Genomic DNA, 13697 nt, shown 5'->3' on the forward strand with positions numbered 1-13697 from the left:
AAAAGCATAGAATTGATTTTAAAAGGTTACATGGGTTTTGTGAATCTGTAGCTTGAGGGAACAGGGGCCTAGAAAGGGTATATGTGGAAGACCGAGGTCGAATTTATTTTAGAAGATGGAGAAGAGCAAATTAGTATTATAGTTTTACTCTTGACTTTAGCGGTTGTGGAATTTTTTTTTTATTATAGCGCAGTCTGCACTGCTATTCCTGCCATTAGAAGTACTGGAACTCAGGTGGATTCCATTATAATTCAATGGGATCCATGGGATTCAATGGGATTTTGACTTGCAGCCCTCCAACTGTTGCAAAACTACAATCCCCATCATGCTGGGCTGGCCAAAGCAAGGCATGATTGGAATTGTTCTGTAACAGGCATGGAGGCATGTGAGTATGACACCACTGCTCTGTGGTGAACATAAGCCATGGCAGTGCAGATACTGGTGTAACTACAAATTCTATCCGCATCCTACAGCCCCCTGCACCGGCTCGATTGCGCCCTCCCCCCCTCCCCCCCGTCGGCCGATCAGCATCCCTGCCGCCCCGGCCACGAGCATACCTTACCTGCTCAACGTAGCGGGTGTTCGAAATTCCCAGGGGAGGGGAGCCAGGAATTTCAAACAGCTCCTCTTCAGCCAATCAATGCACTGAAGAGGGAAGCCGGGAATTTCGAACACCCGCTACGCCGAGCAGGTAAGGCGATCGGGGTGGCGATTGGGGCGGGGGGGGGGGGGGGGGTTGGCGATCAGGCCGCCGGGGGTGGCGATCGAGCCGGCACAGGAGGCTGTAGGATGCGTGGAGCGGAGGAGCGGGGACCGGGCTGCGGGCGGGAGGACTTTCACGACGACCGTTTACACGAAGCAATCAGCGAAATTTTAGCGAATGACCAACGATGATTTGAATACTTGTTCAAAGATCAAAATGAACGATTTCTCACTCGTCGTTTGATCGTTCGATGTGTTTACACGTACGATTATCGATCAAATTCGACCGTTATCGCGCAAATTCGCACGATAATCGTTACGTGTAAACGCAGCATTAGGCTGATGATGCAGAGAGGGGGCAGGGCGTAATTCACCATCTCTGATTGGCCAGAAGCAGGTGTTTCAACTTCGCTGATTGTGCAAAAGTCTACAGAGAAATTAGGGCTATGTTCACACATGTTGGAGTGTCATTGCATTACTGGATCAAAGCCAACACTGCCAATCCCACCTGCACAAATAACAAGGCATAAACAGTATATCCCGTGTAAGATAGTATCAAATAAAGTCCTTTTTGTGGGAATCAACTTCAAAGATTAAAGATGCTTGATCATAATATGTGCATGGAAAGGAAAAAAAAAAAAAGAAAATGTAATTTAAAAAGTTCTTTACTTGTAATGCTGATATTGGAATAAAGCAGAGAATACAGCGTGCTGTGTGGGTGGGACCACAATGAAATGATAACGTACTGCAAATAATTCAGTAACACAATGAAACTGAAATGTATGAACACAGCCTAGATGTTCTGCAACAGCTTTGGGCGGGAAATAGGCAGGGTGGGGGACTGTGATGGAACAGCTGGTTTCAATGACTTTAATATTTATGGCCTTTCCTTAGAACCCTTGGGAGTTCAGTTCCTGACTACTTCACTGATCACCTGATCGAAGAGGCCATAGACCCATTGGCCAAAGACTCATTTTATACCAGGCTTCGCTTTGTACATTTGGCAACGGCCATGCCCGATACTGCAGCTTTTAAAGGAGTTATCTCTATCTTTAGAGATGGGTGAACTTCGAGTATATTCAGGTTCGTCCGAATACAAACTTTTGGCATTTGTTTACTGGTGGCTGAAGAAGTTGGATGCAACCCTAGTGAGTCCTGGAAAACATGGTAGTCAAATCCCGAGAGTTCGGGTTCGGACAAACCTCAACATACTCGAAGTGTACTCATCTCTAAAGGTAGATAACTCCTTTAAATGAAATTGAGCTGCAAAGAGCTGCAGTATCGGGCACGGCCGTTGCAAAATGTGCAAAGCTGTGCAAAGCTGTGCCTGGTATAAAATGAGTCTATTGCCCATTGGTCTATGGCCCAAATATACTTGAAGTTCCCTTAACTCTGTCCATCTTTTAAAAAAACAAACAAACAAAACTTTATATCTTTGACAGTTATGCACAATAGGAGCACATGCACGGAATTAAAGGGAAAGTATAAACGCATACTATTCCTGCCTTCATCTGCCTTCATCAGGTTATAGAGACGTGTGATGCGACGATGCCCATTTAAATGTCATATTCAATCACTAACTTCCCGCATATCATATTGTGGAATTCAAATAACAGTCCTATATATATGGATGCAAGAAAATGGCTATAATGGTTCTAAAACAGACTCAGGCTGATAATCCATCACGTCCTGGACCCATAAGTTATCCTTATCCAATCCTATTGATGTTCTAAGAATTCTCAGGTCATCACAGGTCCTTTTGGCAGCTGTAAACCGTCTCAAGAGGATTCTCTGAATTCACGTACACGTGCTTTAAGCTTTCATGTATATTCCTTGAAAAATATCTTCACTGCTTGTTAGTGAAAGGAATTTCTGACCGATAGGTTTTGCATTTACAGACTTGGGCTGTATTTTGTATTCATTGTTAAGAGATGGGCATACTGATGAGCCATCATCTATATACAGCATTATGCTTCCTGTAAGAAGAGGTAATGTCTGGAAAATTGCTTATTGGTTTCCAATTATGAGCTATAAGTCACTAATATGATGTGGGAAGTAAAGGAGTTGTATAGGTATAGACTGAGATGTGCTGCTGCGGTTCCTTTTGGACCCTCACTGACCCACAGGTTGGCGTGCCACATATGCCACATCTATAAGTGCCAGCATATGGTCACTTATAAGTAAGAAACTTTAGCAGAGACCTGAATTCCCACAACCACCAAACCCACATTATAACATTGTTCTCCTGTTGTTCCCATGCCTCCTCCACCTTTTTTTCCTAGTCTGTTTCTAGTATCGCGCTCTTGGCTGTATACAATGACTGCAGCTTTAGTAACTACTGGAGTTTAGTTAGCAGGAATAATATACCCTGTAAAGACATTATATAAAAGTACATCAAACACAACAATCTGGTATAGATTGCAGCTCTGCTCTGTATATTACTGGCATCTCTCCATGCACAAATTATACAGCCTCCAAAAAAGAGCACTGATTGCCAAAATACTAAGAAATAAATATTCTTCATTACTATTATTACTTATACGAGTGTCACAACAGAAGGGGCGGCATCACAGGAATAGAGAAACTATGTAGAATTCTGTCTTGTACAGGTAGATGTAAACATAATAAAAATACAAAAAATATAAAGGATTAGCTAAAGTGCCAAATAACCAAGCTACTGCATGTTATATTGGTCCGTGTATAAGCTAAGGCCATTAGATTACCTGTAATATAACATGTATGGGCTGATGTATGCAAGTTAATCATACATACTGTAACAAAATTAACAAAAGGAAATAATATATAGAAGACCTGAACAAAAAACAATATTAACAGCTAAAAGGAAGAAAAGGTGGTTATCTGCTATGAACTGCTCAACTACTCATAGCTGTGAACATGCAGCATACATGTAGCACATAGAGATGAGCAAACCGGGTTCAGGTTCGAGTCCATCCGAACCCGAACTTTGATTTGATTAGCGGGGGCTGCTGAACTTGGATAAAGCCCTAAGGTTGTCTGGAAAACATGGATACAGCCAATGACTATATCCATGTTTTCCACATAGCCTTAGGGCTTTATCCAACTTCAGCAGCCGCCACTAATCAAATGCCGAAAGTTCAGGTTCGGATGGACTCGAGCATGCTCCAGGTTCGCTCATCTCTAGTAGCACAGTACTCTGTGTAACACAGGGTCTTATCCCAGGACACAAAGTGGCTCTCAGTCCCAGTCCAAGTCATTGTTAGAAACCAATAACAACCCCTTAAAGGAAATCTGTCACTAGTTTATGCTGCCGTCTTTTAAGGCAGTATAAACTAGTGACAAACATACTGAACAGATTGGTCTATTACTTGCAACATCATTCTGTTCAGCCATTATCCTGATATGCAGGAGAATGGGCTTCATGCTCTTCCACTCCATCTGCCCTCCAGGTGCTGATTAATAGCTGTCTGTCTATACACAGTATAGGTTGTCAACTGCCAATCAACAGTTAGTGGGCATAGCCTGCTAATGCTCATGAATATCCAGAACTACTGAGCATGTGCGTAAAATGGAGAGGGCTACTTATTGTTCTTGTTGTTCAGGAGGATATCTCCAAATCATTTGGCTGTGCATTGCTATTTCATTTCTGGTCTGTTAGGGTCCTATTCCACGGGCCGAGGAGGGCCTGATCAACGATGTAAACGAGCGGCGATCTGCTAGATCCGCTCGTTTACTGGGCCTATTCCACAGCCCGATGATCGTTGAGCGAGGGCTGCACGGACATAGTTACCGATGTCCTTGCAGCCCTTGCATAACTATATACATTACCTGTCCAGGCTTCTTCTCCGTGCTGTCTTCCTCCCCGGGTCCCGCGCTCTCTATCTTCTGAATGGCTGGTCAGCTGACAGGCCACACTCAGCCAATCACAGGCCGCGGCGGTCCCGGCCTGTGATTGGCTGAGCGCTCTGTCAGCTGACCGGCCATTCTGAAGATTTAGCCCGCAGGACCAAGGGGATGAATACAGCGCGGAGAAGAAACCTGGACAGGTAATGTATGATGCTGCTGCTTCTCAAATAGTCGGTCGCCGTCCGCGTAGAGATGCGCGGTGGGGGAACGATGATTTTAGGTCTGGCCCTAAATGAACGATCAGCCGATGACACGATCATCGGCTGATCGTTCTCTCTATTTCACCGAGCGATAATCGGCCGAATCGGGCCAAATTGGGCCGATTTATCGTTACTGTGGAATAGGGCCCTTAGGTCTGGACCTAAAGAAATGATCAGCTGATGATTGTTCTCTCTATTACATGGATTATCCCTCTGTCAGGAGCCCACTAGCACACAGACTCAACAAAACTTTTTCTTATCAGCATGTCCTGCATTTCCAGCGTTTCGCCTCAGTCACCCCTTCCTTCTTTTGCATGTTTTTCTCAGGAGGTCCAGGTCAGACCCCTGCTGTCTTCAAAGCATCTTTGGCCACTTAATCACATATTCAGATGGGAACTTCTTAAAACGTGCTCTCTAGAGTTGGACGAGACCCACTTCTGGTGCAGCCTCCCCAGCAGGCACAGATTGATACTTATATTGCCTCTCTGGCAGTGTGTATCTTGTGTTCCAGCATAAGCTGTAAATACTAGATTACTCGTAGAGTACCAAGTAGAGGAGGAGGGATAGGGGAAAAAGCTACATAAGCGCAAGTCCTATTAGTAAGGGTCGGTAAGGCTTTATCTCCTTACAGTGCATCGCAGAGACCTTCAACTTTACCCTGTGCGGCAGCATTCATGTCATGAGCAATTTGCAGTTTTTGGGGCAGTGAAGCCCAGGAGAGGGTTAAAGCTTTATATCATTTGCAGATGATTTGATGCCAATATAATACACAGTTGTCACCAAGTGATATATATTTTTGTGCAAACCTAGTAGAGACATCAGAGGGTTAAGTCTTCTGGCCAACACTGATGTGATGTCATTGGGAATTTGATGGTTCAGCTTTTATAGCAGTAGCGACACGTAATAGTCGAGACTGTTTGTATAGTACTATCGTTATTTACTTTAATAAGCCTCATTACTTTGGCGTGCCAATATGTATGTTGTAATATGGATAATGCACTTACGTGAGCCCTGGCCTGCACCAATAAATAGATGGACCTCATGGTGTTTATAGTGAGGGGAGAGACTGCTTTTTTCTGAGCAAATGAAACCTTGTCCAGATGAAAGGTGTAAGTCTGCAGAGCTGTGGGATCTGTGCGGTGCTGCTGTACATATGGTGCAGCAGACGTGTGGAGCTCAGGACTTCCCACACGCGTTTCTGCCTCCCCCAGAAGCAATCTGCACTTATTATCTTGTTACTGACGGCACAAAACTAGTTCCCGCACAAAGTGCTCCGTTTTATTTTCTGTTTTTACCTTTACCCTTTCCTTTACTTGTCTATATGTATATAGCAGACATCCCATAACAGGATATTGCAGTATGTCCCTCCTTCTCATCTATCTGTGGATAATTCCAAAATGATCTTGCCTTTATAGCATTTTTTAAAGGGACCAGTCCGTTCTCCTGACATCTCTGTTTTAGTGAATACTTATATTCTTAAGTATAGAACGATTGTGGTGCATCTTTTATTTACAGCTCTGCCTTGTGCTGTTCCTTGTTATTTCTCCTGGGGCTGTATCAGTATATTGATGACTGGGTGTTACCATTTCTCTTGTCAGTGCATCTCGTCCAATAAGCGCTGAAGGTCTCAAATGCATTAGGGAAACAACTTATTGATACAAAAGATTGTAAGATACCAGTCGATTTTATTCCTATGTTTCATGGAGGATTAGTAGAAGTTTTAAAGGGGTACACCGGCAGAAATCCTTTTCTTTTAAATCAGCTGGTTTCATAAAGTTATATAGATTTGTAGTTTTCCTCTATTTAAAAATCTCATAAGTTTTCTCATACTTACCAGCTGCTGAATCTCCAGCAGGAAGTGGTGTTTGCTTTTAGTCTGACACAGTGCTCTCTGCTGCCATCTGTCTGAGGCAGAGACTGTCCAGAGCAGTAGCAAATCCCCATAGAAAACCTCTGCTGCTCTTGACTGTTCCTGTCTCGGACCGAAGTGACAGCAGAGAGCACTGTGTCAGACTGAAAAGTATATAGTGCTTTCTGCAGGACATACAGCAGCTGATAAATACTGAAATACAGGAGATTTTGAAATAGAAGTAAAGTAGAAATCTACATAACTTTATAACTTTATGATTTGAAAGAAAAATATTTTCCCCAGAGTACTACTTTAAGGATACTATGGGAGTCAAAGGTAGGACAACCTGGCACAACTCTCAGATACCAATGCCGTACCCATAAAGCTCATATCTTAGAAAACCTGAACAAGAAACAAAACAAGTATGTACGGACTGCACCTCACAATAATGATAATAATAATAATAATAATATAACAATGTTTATTGATTCACATGTAGGGACCACAATACAGCTTTTTAAGTGGTTTTAAATGTGTGTCCATCACCCCTCCCAATAAGAACAAGGGAACCTCATTCATTCCCATCGTATGGGTTAAAAAAAAGCAGCATGACTGGTGCAATATCTGTACAAATACAGTAATAAGCAAGCGCAAAGTTTGCAGAACAAAAAGTGCATGTGCAAAAAAAGTTATACTTATCCAAAATGATGGCTAGTTTGTCCGGGCAGCCCATAGGAGATAGCATCGGTCCTATTACACAGAGCAATGGCAGCTATCCTCATCTTTTATTTTTCAACATGTTGGAAGACAACGATCAGCCGATATTGTGCATGTCGGCTGATCGTTGTCTTCTATTAAACAAAGCGATTATCAGCCGTAAATGTCGGTTCAGCCGATAATTGCCTTGTGTAATATGGCCTTTAGGGTGCCCAGATCACACGGCTTTGTACAGTGCCTTGACATACTCTTTTGTTCTGAGATAGGCAGGTTTATAGTGTCTCTGACAATTCAGTTAGCTGTCAGATGGGTGTGAACTTAACCTCTTAACGACAGGTATACCCGTCATGCGGCCGTTAAGGGTAAACAGAGAGGGCTCCCGGCGTGAGCCCTCTCTGCAGCCCGTGGTCCCCGATTGCTATGTGCAGCCAGGCACCGCGGGTATTAGCCGGCACGGGCCGATCGCTGCGGCTGGCTAATTTACTATTCAAATGCAGCTGTCAAAGATGACAGCTGCATTTGAAGAGTGTATGTGGCCCCTCTCCCTGGTGTCTAGTGGGGGATCACTTGTACTGAGCCGGCCGGGGCTCAGCGTCCCGACTCTGCAATCTATTTAGATGGTCTGCAACAGACTATTATAATAGAGCCATGATCTGATGGATCATTGCTCTTATTATATACACAGCATTGATCTCAATGGGAGATCAGTGCTGTGTATATAGAAGTCCCCCAGGGGGCTTCTAATTACTGTATGTGAAAATAGAAAAAAGTGTTTTTCTTAATAAAAAATCCCCTCCCCCAATAAAAGTTTGAATCACCCCCCTTTTCCAATTTTACAAATAAAAATCAATAAATAAATAAACATGTTTGGTATCGCCGCGTGATCGCCCGAACTATTAATTTATCACATTCCTGATCTTGTACGGTAAACGGCTTAAGCGCAAAAAAAATCCTGAAGGGCAAAATTGCGCACTTTTGGTCGCATCAAATCCAGAAAAATTGTAATAAAAAGCGATCAAAAAGTTGCATATGTGCAATCAAGGTACCGATAGAAAGAACACATCATGGCACAAAAACTGACACCTCACACAGCCCCATAGACCAAAGGATAAAAGCGCTATAAGCCTGGGAATGGTTTGTTATCAATGGTTTGAATTTTTTACAGGCCATCAGATAATATAAAAGTTATACATGTTACATATCCTTGTAATCGTAACGACTTGAGGAACATACATAACAATTAAGTTTTTCCATAGGACACACAGCGTAAAAAAATGAAGCCCCCCCCCCAAAGAAAAAGAATTGCGGGGGTTTTTTTTTCAATTTCACCGCACATATAATTTTTCTCTGGTTTCGCAGCATATTTTATGGAACAATTCAGCCTGTCATTGCAAAGTACAATTAGTGACGCAACAAATAAGGGCTCATGTGGGTCTGTAGGTATAAAAATGCAAGTGCTATGGCCTTTTAAGCACAAGGAGGAAAAAACGAAAACGCAAAAATGAAAATTAGCCCGGTCCTTAAGGGGTTAAAGTGTCACTGTTGTATTTTTTTTGCACAATTTTTTTTTTTTTTTTTTTTTTTTTTTTTTTGGCAGGTGATTTTTAGAAAACTTTGTAATTGGGTTTATTAGGCAAATATGCCATTATCTGCATTCAAAAAGACTTTCCCCCCAGGTCCCCCCCTCCCTCCTTTCTCTCATTCACTGCTCATTATCAAGCATGATCATACAGTTGGAGTGTGAACTAGGCATATACACCTAATATATAAAACATTCACACCCACTGTATAATTGCACCCATCACCTGAAGTTTGTGTTTAATATATTTACTACAGATTCATGATACAACAATACTTAATTTAAATTTATGCAGAGAGATTGAGATATACTGTTACCCCAAAATAAGACCTAGCTTCATTAGTTTTGAAATATAAGCCCGACTCCAGAAATAAGCCCTAGTTAAAGTCAGCTGACCAGATCCCTGACACTGGGTGGCTGAGCATGAGCCAATCAGTGCCAGACTTGTTATGCTCCGCCCCCACCTGCTTAACACACGCTGAAGGGGAGGCAGGAGGGGTAAGAAGTTACAGTATGGAACATTGACTTTGGGTTGATAGAGAGTACATGGCCAAGTACAGAGGAGGGAGGGGATGTATACAGTATGGGGAAACAACTAATGGAGGGTATATAGTGTGGGAGGTGCGCTAAAAAGGGGGATTTATGCAGTAGAACTACAGTGGGGGAAGGAAGGTATACAGTATGGGGCTACCTGCAGAAGGGGGATGTAGAAAGCATGGGGGGAGGGGGGTATACAGTGTAGAGGCCTAACTACAGGGGAACTTTTAGTATAGGTTCCTAACAATTGTGGTGCATACAGTATGGCGACTAACCACCGTATAGAGCAGGGCTGGGGAAAAAAAATAAAATAAAACTATTATCTTCAGAGAAACACGGTATATAATTATTATTATTTTTTTTAAATACACTAATGATGTCCCCAGTTGTAATAACTCTTCAGTGGTGACTTATGTTGGACTTGGCTGGTGATATTTGGCTGTTCTTCTGTGGTGTGTGAATGTTCTCCTTTCTGTAGCATATCTCTAGCTTTTGGAAGGCCTGGAGCCCCCATTATACCTTCCAATTACTGTGGGTGTTTACTGAGTACATAAGTGTTATTGCCAATATCTGCTGGGTAGTGTCAGAAGTTGGCTGCGCTGCTATAGTTCTCTATGGTCAGGCTTCATTACATTTTTTTTTTTTAGTTTTACGTATGTTCCTTAATAGCATATGCTTCTCTTAAAAAGTAAAAGACTTACATGGTGTCAACCGAAACTTAAAAGGGAATTCACATTTTAACGAGATTTGCTTTTACAGAAAATTATGACCTATTACCAAGATGCCTTATAAGAATATCCCTTTTACAGTCCACCTCTGTACAGTAGCACTTCTCACCACCCATTTAAGTAATAGAACTTTGGTGTATTTCACCAGATATCTGGTGTGCTAGTAAGTAGAGCATAAACCCTGCTACTCTGTATCACACCCAAAGAAGCAGGTGTAGCATGGAGAGCATTACAGAGCAGTAATGAATAGGGTAAGCTGACCCGAATGCTGCTGCCTTTAACCATTGCAGGTCAAAGGGGTAGTTACTCTCCTGAAAGGGGTAGTGCGGCGCTAAGAAATTATTCACAAAATAACACACATTACAAAGTTATACAACTTTGTAATGTATGTTATGTATGTGAATCGCCCCCACCCCCGCACGTGGAGACGGAAGTGTAGTGTACCATACATACCTGACACGCGTTGTCCCCGACCCCGATCTTCTGTCATCGATGTAATCTTCGGGAGGCCGGCCGAATTGCTGCAGCCGTCCCTGATGCCGGCCCCCCTCTGCCGCGTCATTGGCTGGGCATAACTGTGCTCAGCCAATCGCGGCTGATGATGCGTCCGCATCAGGTATGTATGATACACTATACTTCCGAATCCATGTGCGGGGGTGGGGGAACACGGGGAAGGGGGTGATTCACATACATAACATACATTACAAAGTTGTATAACTTTGTAATGTGTGTTATTTTGTGAATAATTTCTTAGCGCCGCACTACCCCTTTAAGGAGAGCCCGTCATAAAGAACTGTGGAGACTTACAGACCATTGCTGCTCCACTGAGAATTCTGGGAAGAAAGGATATGCAAAATAGCTCTCACAATAGCTCTTTGCTCAAGAGGTGTGAGAACTATTTTGCATATCCTTTTAACAATCGCAGACATTATCATTATGCTGGGATTAGGCTATGTGTATCTTTTAGATGATGCCAATATTTTTTCTTGGGGGTGGTGGTTAGGATAAACGTTCATCCAGTCAATATATTTTGTGTTGCCACCTCATAGGCAAATTTTAGTTCTTTGCATTGACATACAGGTGTGCACCTAAGGGGGTTATGGAAGATTATGTTCTATTGTACGTTTTGCTGGATAAGAAATAATGCTTTTCAGTGACCAAGTACTGTGAAATAAATAAATAAGAAAAGATCAGAGGGTGTGCCAGGCAGTGCCGTCTCCTCTACCCTTGCTTACCTGTCCTTTTTCCTGCAGGCTTAGAGTTAACAGTACACATTGCCAGCTGGGAAAGACCACGGCCGTCCATGTCTTCACAGATGTTCTACTTTGCGCTTCAGGCTTTTGTGACAAGGAAGAGATGTACTTTTCAGATTTAACGTGTTCTAGCTGTGGAATTGCTTAAAGCAAAGTTTTATGATCAACCTTTCCTTACCAATAGAGTTGAAATACTGAACATTTGCAATCATAAAACTTTAAGGCTCACTATTTTTATTTTTTTATATATACATTTTTTTTGTTTTGTTTTTCTGTTTTCACCATGAAGGGAGTGTTTTATGAGTCTGTAGTAAAATGTTTTTTTTTTTTTTTTTTCTCTCTTTTTTTTTTTGCATTATTTTCTAGGAATAACCATGGAGTTTAAAATGTTTTTCACTATGCTTTTCTATGTTGTATTAAACTAATATTCTCAGCAACAATAAATTAAAATACTATGCACTCCATCAATAATTTAAAAAAAATCCCTTTTATTTTATTTTTGTAGAAGAATTTACTCGCTTGTACAGTTCTATGTAGAGATGCGGCAAACAAATGGGAAATCAATTTCATGGTTTGCTTAAAATTACTTAAAATCTATATATGTAATAAAACTACGCCTGTGGCTTTATGTACATTTTGTTTTCACTTGGTTTACTGGAATTTCTACCATTTGGGTTTGAAATTCAACCAAAATGTGCTGTGATGCAGGGCCGGCCTTTGGGGTGTGCGACCTGTGCAATTGCACAGGGCGCATCACTCCTGGCCAGCTAGGGGGCGCTCTGGCTGACAGAGAGCTGCACATATAACTTAGACATGGGAATCTGTAAGTTACATGTGTTGTGTGTCTGCCGGAGCGCCCCTCTAGCTGGCCGCTTCCCCTCCTCCCATGCTGGTTGCTTTGGGGCGCTCCTGCAGACAGGCAGCACATCTAGCTTAGAGATTCCTATGTGTAAGTTAGATGTGCAGCCAATAGGGAGGCGCTCCCGCCTACCGAGCTTACTGGGGACCTGGTAAATTACTGTTCCGAGTATGTCCCGGTAAGCGCCGCCCCCTGTATACAAGCCCCGCCCCCCGCCGCCAACCGCGAGTGGGACACTGAGTGCAGTCTTCATTATCCTGCTGAGAAGCAGCAGGTTAAGAGAGGTAGATAAAGGAGAGAGTGGGCCTAAAGTGAGAATAGCCTAGGGACATAGCAGCAGCCACATCCCTCAGTGTGCTGGGACAGACCACTGTCCATGCTACGAACCAGAGCCAGCAACAGCAGCCTGTGCTCAGCACTGATACTACTGCCATATGCTGCTGGCTGGAAGGAGTCTTTCCTGGGCTAGTAAAATTATATGACATTTGTGATTGGCAATGATTTATCGTAGTCAGTATTATGGGGTCACCCAGCTTTCCCAGCATCCTGTATGTCAGTGTAATGGAGGTCACCCAGCTTTCCTAGCATCCTGTATGTCAGTGTAATGGAGGTCACCCAGCTTTCCCAGCATCTTGAAGTCAGTATAATGGAGGTCACCCAGCTTTCCTAGCATCATGTATAGTAGTTAGTATAATGGAGGTCACCCAGCTTTCTCAGCATCTTGTATAGTAGTCAGTATGATGGAGGTCACCCAGCTTTCCTAGCATCTTGTATAGTAGTCAGTATAATGGAGGTCACCCAGCTTTCCCAGAATCCTGTATAGTAGTCAGTATAATAGTGGTCACCCAGCTTTCCAGCATCATGTATAGTAGTCAGTATAATGGCGATCACCCAGCTTTCCTAGCATCTTGTATAGTAGTCAGTATATGGAGGTCACCCAGCTTTCCAGCATCATGTATAGTAGTCAGTATAATGGAGGTCACCCAGCTTTCCTAGCATCTTGTATAGTAGTCAGTATATGGAGGTCACCCAGCTTTCCCAGCATCCTGTATAGTAGTCAGTATGATGGGGTTACCCAGCTTTCCCAGCATCTTGTATAGTAGTCAGTATAATGGAGGTCACCCAGCTTTCCAGCATCTTGTATAGTAGTCAGTATGATGGTGGTCATCCAGCTTTTCCGGCATCTTGTACTCAGTATGATGGAGGTCACCCAGATTTCACAGCATCTTGTTGTCAGTATGATGGAGGTCACCTAACTAGATAGATAGATAGGCATGGTAACTTGCTTATGTTCCCTATGGGTAACATAATCGGTTAGGGGCCCACTCAGACTTGCTTGCCCCTCCATAGACTGAACAACTAGCTACGACCCTGTGTACAATTGTCTG

General features: G+C 42.8%; 1 protein-coding gene across 1 annotated transcript in view; it reads left to right on the top strand.

Annotated features, from left to right (window-relative positions):
• The window catches only part of SUCLG2 (succinate-CoA ligase GDP-forming subunit beta), a 198961-nt gene that overhangs the window by 23587 nt on the left and 161677 nt on the right, over positions 1 to 13697 (top strand). The gene's annotated exons all lie outside the window — the stretch shown is intronic.

Source organism: Dendropsophus ebraccatus, chromosome 4, assembly GCF_027789765.1.
Source record: "Dendropsophus ebraccatus isolate aDenEbr1 chromosome 4, aDenEbr1.pat, whole genome shotgun sequence".
NCBI classification, from domain to species: Eukaryota; Metazoa; Chordata; class Amphibia; order Anura; family Hylidae; genus Dendropsophus; species Dendropsophus ebraccatus.